Consider the following 14,831-nt stretch of genomic DNA (forward strand, 5'->3'; position numbering starts at 1 on the left):
TGCATCCCTCTCTCTCCCCAACTCTCTCTCCCTCCTCCGTTCCCCCTGGTTCTCCATTAGGTCTCTCTTGTTTTCCTGCTAGACCTATGAGTGCAAACATATGGTTTCTGTCCTTCTCTGCCTGGCTTCCTTCACTCAGCATGACACCCTCAAGGTCCATCCACTTTCCTACGAAGGGCCATATGTCATTCCCTCTCATTGCCATGTAGTACTCCATCGTGAATATATACCACATCTTCTTGATCCATTCATCAGGTGATGGATATTTAGACTCCTTCCATGTTTTGGCTATTGTTGACATTGCTGCTGTCACCTATGTTTTCCAACATGCCAGAGGCTGTTCACTTGGGAGACCTGGGTATGGCCCAGGAAGCACAGTTCTTACTGTTACACTCTAGTGAGCTGTAACACACAGCAGGCCAAGATCCCATCACATTCATTTTTTCAAAAATTTCTTGGCAATTGTTGAAAATTTATTCTTCCATATGAGTTTTGGAGTCATTTTGTTCAATCCCACTGGTGTTCAAACAGGCATCACCTCCTCTACTCCTCACACATGCCTGACAAGGTAGGAGCCACGACTGAGGGAGCCAATGGCAGAAAAGAAAGATGTGCACAGTCCCTTACATCCTGTGCAAGACAGAAGTCAGGTGCAGTCAGTAAGTCACTTGACTCCAGGGCATGCTCTCCAACACACTTCTACACTGCAGAAATAATGAGGAGCACACAATCACGGGGTCTCTGTGAGGCGAAAGACCAGTGACCAGGAAGGAGCATGCCTGTCTGATGCCCTGGCTACAGCACTCCCAAGCCTCCACCGTGCCCATGATGGGGCCACGCTTCTTGGGTTGCTCCCACCCAAGGATCTCCTGCAGCAGAAGAGCAAACACAGCTGAGTTGTAGGTGCAAGTTATCATCGTTAGAGTCCCTGACCTCCATAATTGTTGGAATGCTCAGCATGTGTGAAGTTCAAGGCCCTGGTGGGCAAAACCTGAGACTCTGAAGCATGGGTCCAGAAACCAAGAGGTGGAAGCAAGAGTGGCCTCAACATCCTTCCAGTGAATCACTAGGGGATTTTGCACTTCCTTGTTCCTGCACTGCAAGGCTGGAGGTCCTGCCAGGGCACCAGCAGGTGACAAGAGTCATCGTCTGGGCAGGAGATAGTGACCCTGACCAGCAGCAGAAGGAAGGGCTCCTTTTTGCACAATAGGCAGAAATCCTTGTGGAGCCCAGGGATCTCCTTGCGTACCTCTGGGTACCCCTCTCCCAGAGTAACTATGGATAGACTCTCCAAGCAAGTCTGAACTGGGAAGGCTGGGGGACCCTCCAGAAATGAGGTCTGGATCACAACACCAGGGCAGCCACTGAGATCTGCCAGGATGAGAGATGGCAGAGAGAGGAAGTCAGGCCAGGTAGTGGAGGAGGAAGAAGATGAATATGAGCTTGGCTCTGACATCAAACGCAGCTATAGGGGCTGCACACTGTCCCTCTAGCTTTCTTCTGAGTTTCCTCTGAGGAGGAGAGACGCATGGGGGCCATGGAGGGTTTGCCACCTGAAACTGAGGAGCAGCAGACATATGGTGTGGTATGGACCAAATTGTGTTCCCCCAAAACTCATATGTTGCAGCCTAAATCCCAGTACCTCAGAATGTGATAGTAAATTTGGAGATAGTTTTTACAAGGGCAATTAACATGAGGTCATAGGGTGGGCCCTCAGCCAGTAGGATCACTGTCCTTGTAAGAAGAGGGGATCAGGACACAGACATACATGGAGGACATGCAAGGACACAGAGAGAACATGGCCATCTGTAAAAGCCAAGGACAGACGCTTCAGGAGAAGCCACTCCTGGGATGCCTGGGTGGCTCAGTAGGTTGAGGGTCCAGCTACGGCTCAGGTGATGATCTCATGGTTCATGAGTTCAAGCCTGGCACTGGGCTTGCTGCTGTCAGCTTGGAGCCTGCTTCAGCTTCTCTGTCCACTTGCCTCACCACCCCTCCCCCACTCTTGCTCTGTCTTTCAAAAATAAATAAAACCTTAAAAAGGAGGAGAAGAAGAAACTAGTCCTGCCAGCAGCAGCCCGATCTCTGACATCTAGCTTTCAGAACTGTGAGGCAATCAATATGTTTCTGTTGCTTAAGCCACTCATTTTGTGGTATCTGCTCTGGCTGCCTGAGCAAAGTAACACATGTTAGAAGGGGTGGACTGTGGTGGCCAAGAAAATGTGCTGGTCACGTCTCCCAGTGCTAGGGCATAGCTGCACTCCCCCCACCCCTGAGATCCACCGTGGAGCTATGTGCATGCACTGAAGCCTCACACTCTTCACACTCTTCCTCCCCACGCTTTCTCCCTTCCTTCTCTCCTGCACAGGGTCAGGCCTGCTTTGTGGTCTGCAGAGCACAGCCTATTCTGGTTCAGGCTCCATTGTTCTTGCAGATACTTTCCTAGACCCCGCTCTTGCACACCCAACCGTCTCTCAGCATCTGCTGCCTAGAGATCGAACTACTAAATTTGAGCCTCCTCTCTACCTCCATTTCACAGATGGAGCCATTGAGGCCCACTTGAGCTGCATTTTTCTGCCTGCATGCTCTGGCTTTTGCAGAAGTAGGTTCTGTTTGCCCAAACTGTATTTCATAATTCATACTGTGGGGAAGAGATCTTTCTAGCTTTTACTTTGAGAAAGCACCCTTCGAAAATAACTTCATATCCCCCTTTTCTGATGTACTCTGTGTGTGGCACTCATCGCCTTCTCACATCCCATCTGGTGTGACTCAGTTCTCTCGTTTGGTATCTGGCACCTAACTACTGAACGAATGAATGAGAGATCTCAAAACGTACCATCCTCGCTGCTCCCAGAGTTGGATAGCAGAGGGTGGTGACCACTTTTTCCAGCTTGGAATTTATGTTGCTGCATCTTTAAGGGCCTGGAAATGTCTTTGTTGCCTTGTCTACATTAGAAGCTCAGGGAGGGTAGTTTAGGACGAATGAATGAGTGTGAACTGGACTTCTCAATTCATCTGGCTTTTACTTTGGAAAGTTTGGGACTTCACATCCAGACCATTGACGCAAGAAGGTCGGAACATCCCAATAGTCAAGCAGGCTGCTTTGCCTCTTCACAGTCCCATGCCTCCGTTTTCCGGTGCACCAAACTATGCTTCGCTCAATGGCGGAAATGCTAGTGTCACTGTCATCTGCTGTTGAGCATCAGATGGTGTAGTCCTGGATAAGCAGAGTGTCTTGAGGGTCTCCATGCTGCCCAGTGACACACTCCACGGGCTGTTGATGGACGGAAAAGTGTGGAGGACAAGCTCTTTAAGTGGAGGATCTGATTTGCTCTTCCTCCTCTCCTCCACTCCACCCATGGCTGCCTTGCTGTTCCTGAAGCGTGTTGGGCATGCTCCTGCCTCAGGGGTTCCGCAGTCACTGCTCCCTCTGTTTGGGGTACTCCTTCCCTGGATGCCTACGTGGCCCACTCCCTCCCTCCCTTTGGGGTGTCCTAGCATTTGTGCTGTACCTTTGGAGCCCCCTGGGCTTACTCTACCAGTCACTTGGTCTATGGATAGCCCTGAGAGGTGGTTGCCGAGGCTGAGGAGAGACCACTCACTAAGCCCACACCTCTCTCTGGGAGCAACCTACGCTCCGGAGCGGGAAGCCTGGTCTTCTTGTCACATGGAGACAATTCTGAAAAGCCACTCTGATCTCAGAGCTCCCCACCTGGTTGGCTGAGGCCCCGCTGAGCCTCCTCCCAGCCCATTTTCCCCTCCCTCCAGAGGTTGATTTTTTTTTTTAAGTTTATTTATTTATTTTGAGAGTGCACAAGCGCAACCAAGGGAGAGGCAGAGAGAAGGAGAGACAGAATCCCAAGCAGGCTCCCATCAGTGCAAAGCCTGATGTGGGGCATGAACTCATGAATTGTGAGATCATGATCTGAGCCAAGATCAAGCATCTGATGCTTAATGGACTGTGCCACCCAGGAAACCCCATAGGGGTTGATTCTAGTACTTCCTAACTTCTTGCCTGCAGCCTCTGTCTCCAAGTCTGCTTTGGGGAGCCCGGTCAGTTAAAGCTTTCTATTCAAAAGTCACTTTTCTCCTGAAGCTTTCACTCCTCACTGCACCCCGGCACCACGAATATCCATACTCCCTTCCTGGGTTTATTCTCTCCTTGGCACACATTGCTATCTAACATCCCATAATACTTTGCTGGCTGCCGTTGTTTGTTGTCTGGCACAGAACTATGGAATGAATGAGTGAATGGTCTCAAAATTTATAATCCTTAGCTGCTCCCAGAGTTGGATAGCAGAGGTTGGTGAAAATTTCCTCCAACTTGGCATTTCTCTTGTGGCCCCTTTAAGTGCTTGTGAACTTCTCCATAACCTTTTCCACGTTGGAAGCTCCATGAGGTGTTTTGGAATGAAAGAATGTGTGAACTGGATGTCTATGTTTGTCCTATGTGGTGTTTGGGTGGTTGGGGGGAAACTGTGAAAGTTTCACACCCCTAACAGTTAATTATAGAGAGGAGGTAGCCACTGCCCCAATGAGAGAAGACTTGGATTGTTTTTAGTGATTGGGGAAGCAGATAGCCAAGGCCTAGTTCAAAGTACAGTGTAATGAGTGTGAATCAGAACCAAGGTAGGAAATGTGTTCACTGGGGCAGTCACCTAGTTCAACCGTCAGGACAGGATCAGGATATTGTTATATTTAAAAAAGAAAGAAAGAAAAAGAAGGGAAAAAGGAAAGAAAGATAGGAAGGAAAGAAGGAAGGAAGGGAGGGAGGGAGGAAGGGGGAAAGAAGGAAAGAAGGAAGGGGGGGATAAAGGAAGGAGAGAAGGAGGGGAGGGAGGGAGAGGAGGAAGGAAAGAGGGTGGAAGGAATGAATGGAGGAGGGAGGAATGGAGTGAGGAAAGATGGAGAGAGGGGTTGGGAAGGAAGGAGAGAGGAAGGAGGGAGGGAGGGAGGAAGGAAGCACTGGCACCCTCACCAGCACAGCACCAAGCACAGAAATAACACACAAGGCTTCACGCTGACAAGTCCCCAGCACTGGCCTGTGCTGCAGGTTGGGAGCTGGGGGCCGAGGTGGAGCTAGAAGGGAGGCCACTCCATCCCCAGGGAGCTCTCATGCTTCTCCAGGAGCGGTGCTCAAGCTGTGGTCTCAGGGGCTCCTTGGTCTCCCTGTGGTCTCAGGGAGTGGGGGTTAACGGGAACATTGAGGGGGGCACTTGGGCAGAGGCCAAGCACTGACCTCAGGCAGGTGCCACAAGGAGGGTAAGCACCCTAGAATTGTGGGTGTGATGACAGCCGGGCTGGGGCTGGGAAGAAACCCCTTTGAGCTCCTCCATCACACCCCCCTTCTCCCCCTCAAAGGAGCAGGGCTGGTTTAGCACCTGGTGCAGTTTGGGCCTCTGTCCCAGCATTACTGAGCAACTTGGCTTTGGTTGTATGTGGGCACTTAGTGACACATTTACTTTTTGATGTCAAAGTACAAGTTTACAGTGTCAGCCTTCAGTCAGCCCCCTCAGTACCAAGGTTATATGGACATTTCTGCCACACTAAGTCTGTATACCTTCTTTAACCCTTAAAAAAGAAAGGCATAGTTTTTGATTTCAAAAAAAATTACACGTCCCTGTTGGCAGGTTCTAATATTTAAATGATATTCTTAGATGGAGTGATTGATGAGAGTTCATTCATTCATTCATTCATTCATTCATTGTATTGACTGCCTTTTCAGGTAGGGTATCAGAAGAGATGTAAAGCCAGTGATCTACCTTCAGGGAAGATAATGTTGGAACAGCTTCCAAATAACAGTGTTCTGGAAAGAGTCTCAGCTGTTGTGTGATTGGTGGGACTGGCTCTGTCCACTCCAGGAGCCACTAGCCACACGTGGCTCTTGGACTGGGCCTCATCCAAATTGACATGAGTTGTAATTGTAACAAACCTACTGCTTTCTGGGGCTTTAGCGTGACAAAGAGTGCAAAATATTTCATTATAATTTTAAATATTGATTGCATGTTTTAAATACTGATTATTTTGGTTCCATTGGGCTAAGTAACATCTATTACTAGAATGAATTCACCTATTTTTTTTTTTACTTCAAAAACATTTAGCTTTTAATTTTAGAGAGAGAATGAAAGAGCATGAGCAGGGGAGTAGGGGAAAGGGGCAGAGGGACAGAGAGAGAGCGCTTCAAGCAGGCCCCATGCTCAGCAATCCTGATGCAGGACTCAATCCCGCAACACTGGGCTGGACACTTAACCCACAGTGCCACCCAAGTGCCCCCCACCCACTTTTTTCTTGCTTTTATTGTATTGTGACTGCTAGAAATTTTGAAATCACACACATAACTTCTATTATGTTACCAATAGAGAGGGCTAGGTCAGCCTCTCAGAATTCTTTTGTACTTCCAACTTTCTGTAGACACTTTCAAAATAATATATACAAGAAGCCTTAAAGAGTTTATGAATCTGGGGCTTTTTGTTGGAAAGCTGGGATTTTACCCCAAAGGTAACAGATAACAACAGGCGTATATCTAAGGCGGTTGAGCTGGAGATGTGGGGGGTGAAGACAGTGTTGTCCACAGTGTGGGGTACAGCCGAATAATCCAGAGTGAAAGGAAAAGACAGTGAATGTGTGGGGAAAGGCCTTGCATCCAAAGCAGGAAATGTGACTTTGAGCATCCCTTCTGGCGTTCAGAGTAAGAGCTGAGGAAAACGACCGCTTGTGAAAACGCAGTGTCTGTCCAGATAGTTCTGGGGACTCAATGGGTCTCCAAGCCTTGGGAGCACAAGGGCTGGTGAGTGCATTTTCATTCAGATTTTATAAGAAAAATAGAATTCTCTGAATATGACACCTTCTGAACTCCTCTGAGCAGGGAGCTCACCAGGTTTAGGGAACATGTTAAACAGTACGACTAAGACAAACTTATAGAGAGCCTGGTTACTGTATTCTAGGATCCCTTTTTCTCCGGCAAAGACTGAACTGGAACATGAATTATGGCCTATCAGGTCCGAGGCCATCTCCACACTGAGAGACCGTGTGTAAAATAAACCCTCAGAGCACTTATGCAAGGTGTGATTAGCAGAAGTGCCCAGGATTATGTTTATGGGTATCTGGAGGATTCTCAAGCTGAGAGCTCAGGCAACCTAAGAGAAAAATAAATTCTCTCTTGGATCTTATTTTGGAATCATGAATCCAGACACTGGATTATTTAACTGTATTAGATAATCTTTTGGGTCTGATTTGAAATCTACAAAAAAGAGGAAGTCAACACGAGGGATGAGGATGTGGGCTAGCACTCTGACCCTGTGTAACATTCAAGGGACTGGCTTCTTGGAAAAGAAGAGTTTGAATTAGTATCTCTTCCAACGTTGAGTTTCTTTTTGTGAAGGGTTTAAGCCAGATTGTTGCTTCTACTTGAGTAGCATTGGTTATAAATAAAGTATTTTCATTTTCATTTCATTCCACAAAATAATTTCAGTTTTCAGTGTGCATATTGTTCAAGTAGGAGAATTCCATTCACCATTTTATTTTCTTGTCCAACACTGAAGTCCTGTTCATACAAAGCATTTCATAACTCTTCAATTGTATTTCAACATATCTCCTGGGTAGCTTGTGTGGTTGTGTAGTAATTTGAGTTAACTTAGAATAGGTGCTAGTCTGTTATACTTCATAAATAAAAAACAAAGACACAAGGTTTTGGCAAATTATTTACTAAGTATTTTGCGCAGAACACCACTGAGAGCCTCGGGCGCAGTGGGGTGGGAGAACAACAGAAATAAAAGGCAAATTTTAACCTGGTGCAATTTTAATCTTAAATATAGATGCTTTAGATAAATACAAAGGAAAGAGGGAAATGGGTGTCATGCTTTCTTTTTCCTTCGTCACAGCTATTTTTAATCTTGATTGTTCCAGGAGCTGTGGCAATCCCAAGACTCTACTGGATCCAATTATAGCTGCATATACACCCTTCGCTTAGTGGAGACACTCTTGGGTGTATGAATGTCTATTGTACCACCTGACCTTTTCTCTAGTTGTCAACTTATAACACCTATCAGCATTGATTCCCAGGCTATTTCTCTGAATAGCTTGGGCCCTGGAGCTGGAGGGTTGAGTGCAAGTCTCATTTGTAAGCTTAGGAAACCTTGGGAAACTTCTCTACTCTTTCCAAGCCTCATCTGTTAAAATAGGCATAAGAATGATGCCAGTTCACAGGGCTGGGTGAGGATTAAAAGAGATTATTCACATAATGCCCTCAGCCCAGAGTCTGGCACTCAGTGAATCGTGGCTCTATTTATTATCCCTCCTTGCCAACCTCATCCTGGCTTCCTACGAAGCAGCACACCTTGAAGGATGAGCTGGGAAACCTCAGCACCCACTTCCCTAGTAGCCTGTGAGAAACACAAATTTCTCCATCCACCTTGCACCATCACCATCAGAATGTCTGGGCTTGGGACCCAGGACCTGTGCAGACAGGCTTCCGGGGAGATTTGCATGCATGGTCAGTCTGAGAGGCACCCATCTGGAGATCCTACTGTGTGACTCCTCACCCTGACACCTTGCTCTTTGCCCTGCCCCACCTCATTCCTGGGAACAGTCGAAGCTGCAGGTGTGGGAAGAAACTGAAGTGGGTTCTGGGAAAGGGCTGTTGACTCAGTACTTCCGGATGGATAGACAAAGGGTGTGGAGGGTATTGGCCCATCCCTGCCTTCAGCACAGCCAGCGGAGAGGAGAACTGAAAGGAATTTCTGAGTATCCCTGCAGGAAGCCAGGGAGAATTAGACAGGTCCTGCAGGGCAGAGTGCCCAACCCTTTAAGAAAGGGGATGCGAACCTGCGAGCCTGAGTGCCACTGGATGCTCCTCCTACCAGATCAGCAGCTCTTCCTCTCTCACACCAGCCCCTTCTGTGGGCTGTGGGGGAGAGTGATGCACTGTCCGCTGCTGGGCGTTTCTTCATGGCTCTATCTCTGAGACCCCCACCTCCCTTCTCCAGCAAAAGTTTGTCCTCAGTGCTACCCATTTTGTGTCATAGCTAATGTGGTCACATATTCAACTCATGTGGGAAACTGTAAGCTCCCTCAGGCCAGAATTTTATTTATTTCCTTGATCACTGTTGACCAATGGCCTACTGTGCCCAGGTTTTTTCTGGGGGCTGGCAAGGTGCTGAGAACAAGGATCACAGCCAGTACCCCCAGTCCAGGTGATACCACCCCACTGGGGCTCTCCCAATAGGCTCCCCACATGACTTTACTTTTCTGCCTCACATCCTCTACTGGCTTCCAGTCATCCATACTCCTTTCTGGGTGCTATAAGTTTCCCCACTCTCTCTACCCTCCAAACAGTAGTTCCATCAGCCTTCAAATCTGTTCCTACCACAGGCTTTTGCCTCTTCCTCCCCCTGAGACGTGCTCCTTCCTTTTCACCTGATCTCTCTGTCAAGTACAACCACACTACACTCTGTCATCCCAATCTTCCATTTGGCTTTAGTTCCTTGGTAGCATTTATTATTGCTTAAAGTTATATTTTATACTATCATATTACATATGCTCTTCACTAGTTTCTGTCAGTCTCCTTTAGAATTTAGAAGTTCTCTGGAGGCAAAAACTTAATTGGCACATTCTCTGTCTTATCTCCAGAACCTAGACTGTGGCTGGCAATGAGTATTTGGTGAATAAATCAATCAATGGACAAATGATTCCATTTATAGTTTGTAGAATCTCTCACTAGATTCTGGTCCTGTTGTCAATTCTTTTCTACCCTGCTTCCTTGGAAGACACAGAGCTTTTTGAAATGTTCAGTGGGCTGAAAATATGATTCTCCATCCCAAGTTTCCTTAGGGCCCCCAGTGATACTCCCTGGTCCTGGTAGGAGTCCTTCAGGATGTTAGGAAATAACAATGTGTTATTACAAATAGCTTAAGGGGAAATTTGATATTGACTATCAGTCTGGGAATAACAAACATTACCTAGTAATTTTCTTACAGTATAGATACTACTTTTAAGGGGGTTCAAAATAATTTTTAGAGTCCAAACAATAACACAGTGTGGGCTTGTCTTAGGTTATTTGTCAGAAAATACCAAGTCTGGGCAGGTGAGTTTTCCAGAATTATAAAGCATCAACCTTCTTAATCCTAAAATTCAAACACAAATATGAGAGTTGTTCTGATAGAAGACTTTTCACAGATTAAAATGCTTATCTGCTCCTACATATTATGTTAACCCTCTTTGAGGGAGTTCTGCAGAGAGAGAGGAAAGGTCTCTCTGTTGGCAATTAGAACAAAAGAAATGATTTCCAAGACACTTAAGTTGGGGTTTTCTTTCTCCCTCTTATTTTTCTTATTCTCCTTCTTCTTTTTCTCATTTGTGACATGGAAAAGTAAAAAGTTCCTTCTCAGCTTGGTGCTTCAAAGTCTCAAAGGGAAAAGTAAACAAACTTCTACCCTATTAGCAGATTATGTGTCTGACAGACGTTCACTTAAACAATCAGATGTGCCAACAGACCTGCAGGACCTTCCCTTAGGAGGGGCCACTAGGGAAAGGACTTCCCTATTCCTTTAAAAAAAATCTTTTTAACGTTTATTTATTTTTGACAGAAAGAGAAAGTGTGACCAGGAGAGGAGCAGAGAGAGATGGAAACACAGAATCTGACTCTGAGTTGTCCACACAGAGCCTGACACCTGGCTCAAACTCACAAACGGGGAGATCATGATCTGAGCCAAAGTGGGATTCTTAACCAACTGAACCACCCAGTGCCCCTGGACTTCCCCATTCTTAATCCAGTGCAATTCCTTGGGCTTTGGTGGAACTCTTTATGCTTAGATATATAAGGAAGATTTTTATAATGTGCCATCTTAACGCACTGTCAAATCACAACATATGCAAGGAAGCATGGAGATGGAACAATTACATTATCAGGGGAGTGTTTCTTTGGCCTAACAAAGAAACCATTTTCTTTGCCATTTCTAGAGCTCTTTGAAAGAATTTTCCAAATTAGCTCAGGTTGCCAGTGGTCTGCATCTCTCTTATGAGGGCATCTTCCTTAGGAGAAAATGAAGAATTCCTGATTTTCTTGTACACGAAGGGGCATACTTTCAGGAGGACTTTGTACCGCCTATCAGTGATAATACTTTCAGTTGCAAGTGACAGGAAACCCAGTCTAAACATACTTTAACCAAAAAAGGAAATTATGCTGGCTGGGGTCACTAAGCAGGCCAGAGTAGATCGGGTGTGGCTTCAGGTGTGACTGTATTCAAACCTCAAGGGATACAACCCAGGGCCAGCTGTCCTTTCTTTTCTCTCCCATGTGCCTTTCATACATAGGCTCTCCCTTTGAAGATGGCTGACAACAGCTCTCAAGGTGTGGGGCTCCTGCCTTCAAATACAGCGGAAAAAAGAGAAGACCCGGGCAGAGCCTCATCGCATCTCACCATCTCTGAATGCTAACCAGGAGCCTGTCCCTCAACCAATCATAGTTCCAGAAGCATAGGATATACTGATTGGCTTAGACTCAGGTCACATGACCCACTCCAGAGCCAATGAGAATAGAGGACTGGATGACTGCCTAGTGATCTAAGGACTGATCTCTGCTACTTGAAGAGTTGAATATCATAGAAACGACAGACTAGGGAAGTGATGGTGTGTATATACTTTACAAGAAATCCTACAAATACCGTCGTACTTTCAGTGAAGATTTAGCTAGCCGTTAAAGTTTCCAACTGGCATATCACCAAAATTAGTGGGGGATTTAGATTCCATAAGTTTGAGTGGGACCCACTGAGTATAATAAATCTGTTAATTCGATCATTTTTAAGATGAACCAAATGTCTTGGAAGATCAGATGGAGTCGGGCACCCTCCTATGCACCCCTGCTACTGGCACTCCAACTCCAACCCTATGTCTATGCCTGTATATTCTGCCTTGTACTATAGTGTTTCTGTGTGGGCTTTTCTTGCCCTTTCAAAACAATAAACCCTTGGAGGAGGGGGATCTTGGTGTCCCTTGAGCTCCAAACTTCACAGTTCCTACTACCTTGCTTTAGGCATAAGAGGTGCTCAATTATATTTGTTGTTTGGATCAAAGTATGAGTGAATGGAACACTTACACTCTCCCTTTTCTTCTTCTTCTCTTTGTTTTTGGCATTTTCCCCCCAAGATGTCTGTCCTTGGAGTTTGTTGTAGCAGACTCTAGCCTGATTTGCTACAAGGCCTTGAGATGTTATTTCTGCAGGGTTGCTTATGTTTTAAGAAGTTGTTGGAAGGTATGACATTTTAAAATCATAATGGTAAGCAGAAGCAAAAAAAAAAAAAGACCTAGGGTACAGAATTTAGGGACTGTCCCTTTTCTGAGAACTCCTGTGTTTTCCAAATTAGAAACAGTAAAATATTTTCTGTAATGTCTCCATTATAAAGTGGGGGCAGAAGCACATGACAATAAAAATAGTAGAACAAAATTTAGGAAGACAAGTAGGGATTCCTTTTTAAGATGGGAAACCCAGGAATCATAAAAAGCAAAAGAAAAACAGATTTGACTACAAAAAATTAGAAACATCTGCATGAAAAAATATACCTTTAATTGACAGGATGACAGGAGAAAAAATTGATAATAGTAAACCACAGAAGTTTACTATTTGATAAGTGCTTACAGTTTGACATGAGAAAGCTAGTGTCCCAATAGAAAAATGGGCCAAGGATATAAATAGGTGTAAATAGGTGATTTTATAAAAGAGGAAACACAAATGGCCAGAGTGTCTGAGAAGATGCCTACCCTCACTTTAGACAGGGAAAAAATGTGAAATTAACCAGATGTCAGTTTTTACCCATCCAATTTGCAAAATTTGAAACAATCCATAACATTTAGAGCTGCGAGGTTTGGTGAAATGGGCATCTTATCCATTGCCCTTGGGGATATGCTTTGCTGTAAATGTTTACCAAAGTTGTTTGGAAACATCTAGAAAATAAATGATGTTTATAGTCTTTGACTGAACCACTAATCCCATTTTTAGGAATCTAAGCTAAACCTTACAAAATGCAAGCACCAGGATGTAAGACTACAGGTATAAAGATTATTTCAGCTTTGTTTAGGTAGGGCGGGGTGGGGAAAGAAACTCGGCATATCCTATCATAAAGGAATATGCATCCAAACTATGACATATCATGAAGCTAATGAAAAGAATTAGTGAAATCTATAAATTGGGGGTGGGGTGGCCATGAAATATATTATATTATGTTATGTTATGTTATGCTATATATTGGAATACCACTTTTATTAAAAAGCGATAGAGAAAGCCAACCCCTTCCATATGTGTTTGTATTTCTATATGATCATGGACTCATAGACAAAGGTGTGAGGGTTAGATACCAAACTGTTAACACTGTTGCCTCAGGGGATGGGATTACAGTTTAGGAGGCGGGCCTGCCCTTGACTCAGAGAGGTGGTAGGCCCAAGGGAAGAGGACAGATGGAAGCTTGGTCTTGTCTCCCCCTTCATTCCCACCCTCCAGCTCTTCACTCTGCTCCCTGTGCACTGAAGAGACTTTGTGCATGTATGTGCTGGCACCCAGCCTGCCTGCTCCCCACGGCCGTTCCTGGAGTTATGAGTGCACCTATCCTGGGTGTCCTTGGGAGAGCAAACCCCAGGGGAGGCTCACTCTGGCCCTGGAGGAAGGCTTGAGGTCTTTGGGGCAGCGAATTCTAGTATCATTGGTACCTAGAATATGGTCTAAAAAGAGTCACAGGCTCCACGTGGACAAGCATCCTGGGCCCTGAAGACTTCTAGTTCACTGGTGAGGCTTACATTTCTAAAGCAGAGGACTGGAACAGGTTGTCCTAGTGGTCACGTTGAAGGAGACAGGTACAGGGAAGTGGGGGAGATGATTAAATACTCTTCTTTGTGGATCTCTAAATTATTGGCTCATTATAATAAACATTCAGGAATTTAAAAAAATGTAAAAAGTATCCCCTTAAACATTTTAAAGTGAAAACCAAAAACCTAATGGAAAAAGACACCCTCTCGTTTTAGATTAAATGGAAATTTAGACTTAGATTAATGGAGAAATGTTAGGCACCATCGTGAGCATGTGGGTAGGAGAAAGCTGAGAACACCTACCACATTCTCATACCTCCTCACTCCATCTCTCCATCCTGATCTGTTGTTTTGCTATAAAGTCGAGGGGCATCACGGCATGGGGTCAAACACACATAGGTATATACATATTTTTTGAGGAGATATAACCACCCATCAAATATTTACAAAGGCTTCTATGTGTTGGGCACTGTTTCAGGTGCTGGGAAAAGAGCAGAGAATGAAATAGCAAAAATCTATGCCTTCATAGAGACAGGTATTAAACAAGATAAATAAATAAAAGTAAAGGTATGTGAGAAGATGCTAAAAATAAAATCAGGACAGAGTGAGGGGTAGGAGACTCCAGTTTTATGTGGTATGACCTGGAAGGTCTTACCTGGGATGAAATATAAATCCTGATCTGTAGTAAATGAGGGAATAAGGTTGGAAAAGGAAATTAGGACAAATGAAGTCACACATTTGTGCACCTCACATTTTCTCCCCTTGAAATTGATTAAACAACAAACCAGACACAAAAGATGTGGAGGAAACTCCCATGCATATTCCAAGGTGGAGAAAGCCAGTCTGTGTAACTACGGTTATATGATATTCTGCAGAAGGCCAACCTATAGACACAAAAAGATCAGTGGTTGGAGGGCAAAGAAGTGGTGGGGACTAAGTTGTGCACAACAGACTTCTCAGGTGGTAAAATTCTTTTTTATGATTCTGTAATGGTGGATACATGACATTATGTGATTGCCAAAACCTATAGGACTTTATAG

At 45.1% G+C, this 14,831-nt stretch overlaps 1 long non-coding RNA gene across 4 annotated transcripts in view; it reads left to right on the top strand.

Annotated features, from left to right (window-relative positions):
• Positions 1-12,296, top strand: part of LOC115296988 — a 44,505-nt gene extending 32,209 nt beyond the window's left edge. For all 4 annotated transcript variants that reach the window (XR_003911185.1, XR_003911188.1, XR_003911184.1 and 1 more), the window contains one exon: positions 11,311-12,296. This is a non-coding gene — a long non-coding RNA (uncharacterized LOC115296988). The remainder of the gene's footprint in view (positions 1-11,310) is intronic.
• Positions 12,297-14,831: the final 2,535 nt, after the last annotated feature.

Source organism: Suricata suricatta, chromosome 7 (assembly GCF_006229205.1).
Source record: "Suricata suricatta isolate VVHF042 chromosome 7, meerkat_22Aug2017_6uvM2_HiC, whole genome shotgun sequence".
NCBI lineage: Eukaryota > Metazoa > Chordata > Mammalia > Carnivora > Herpestidae > Suricata > Suricata suricatta.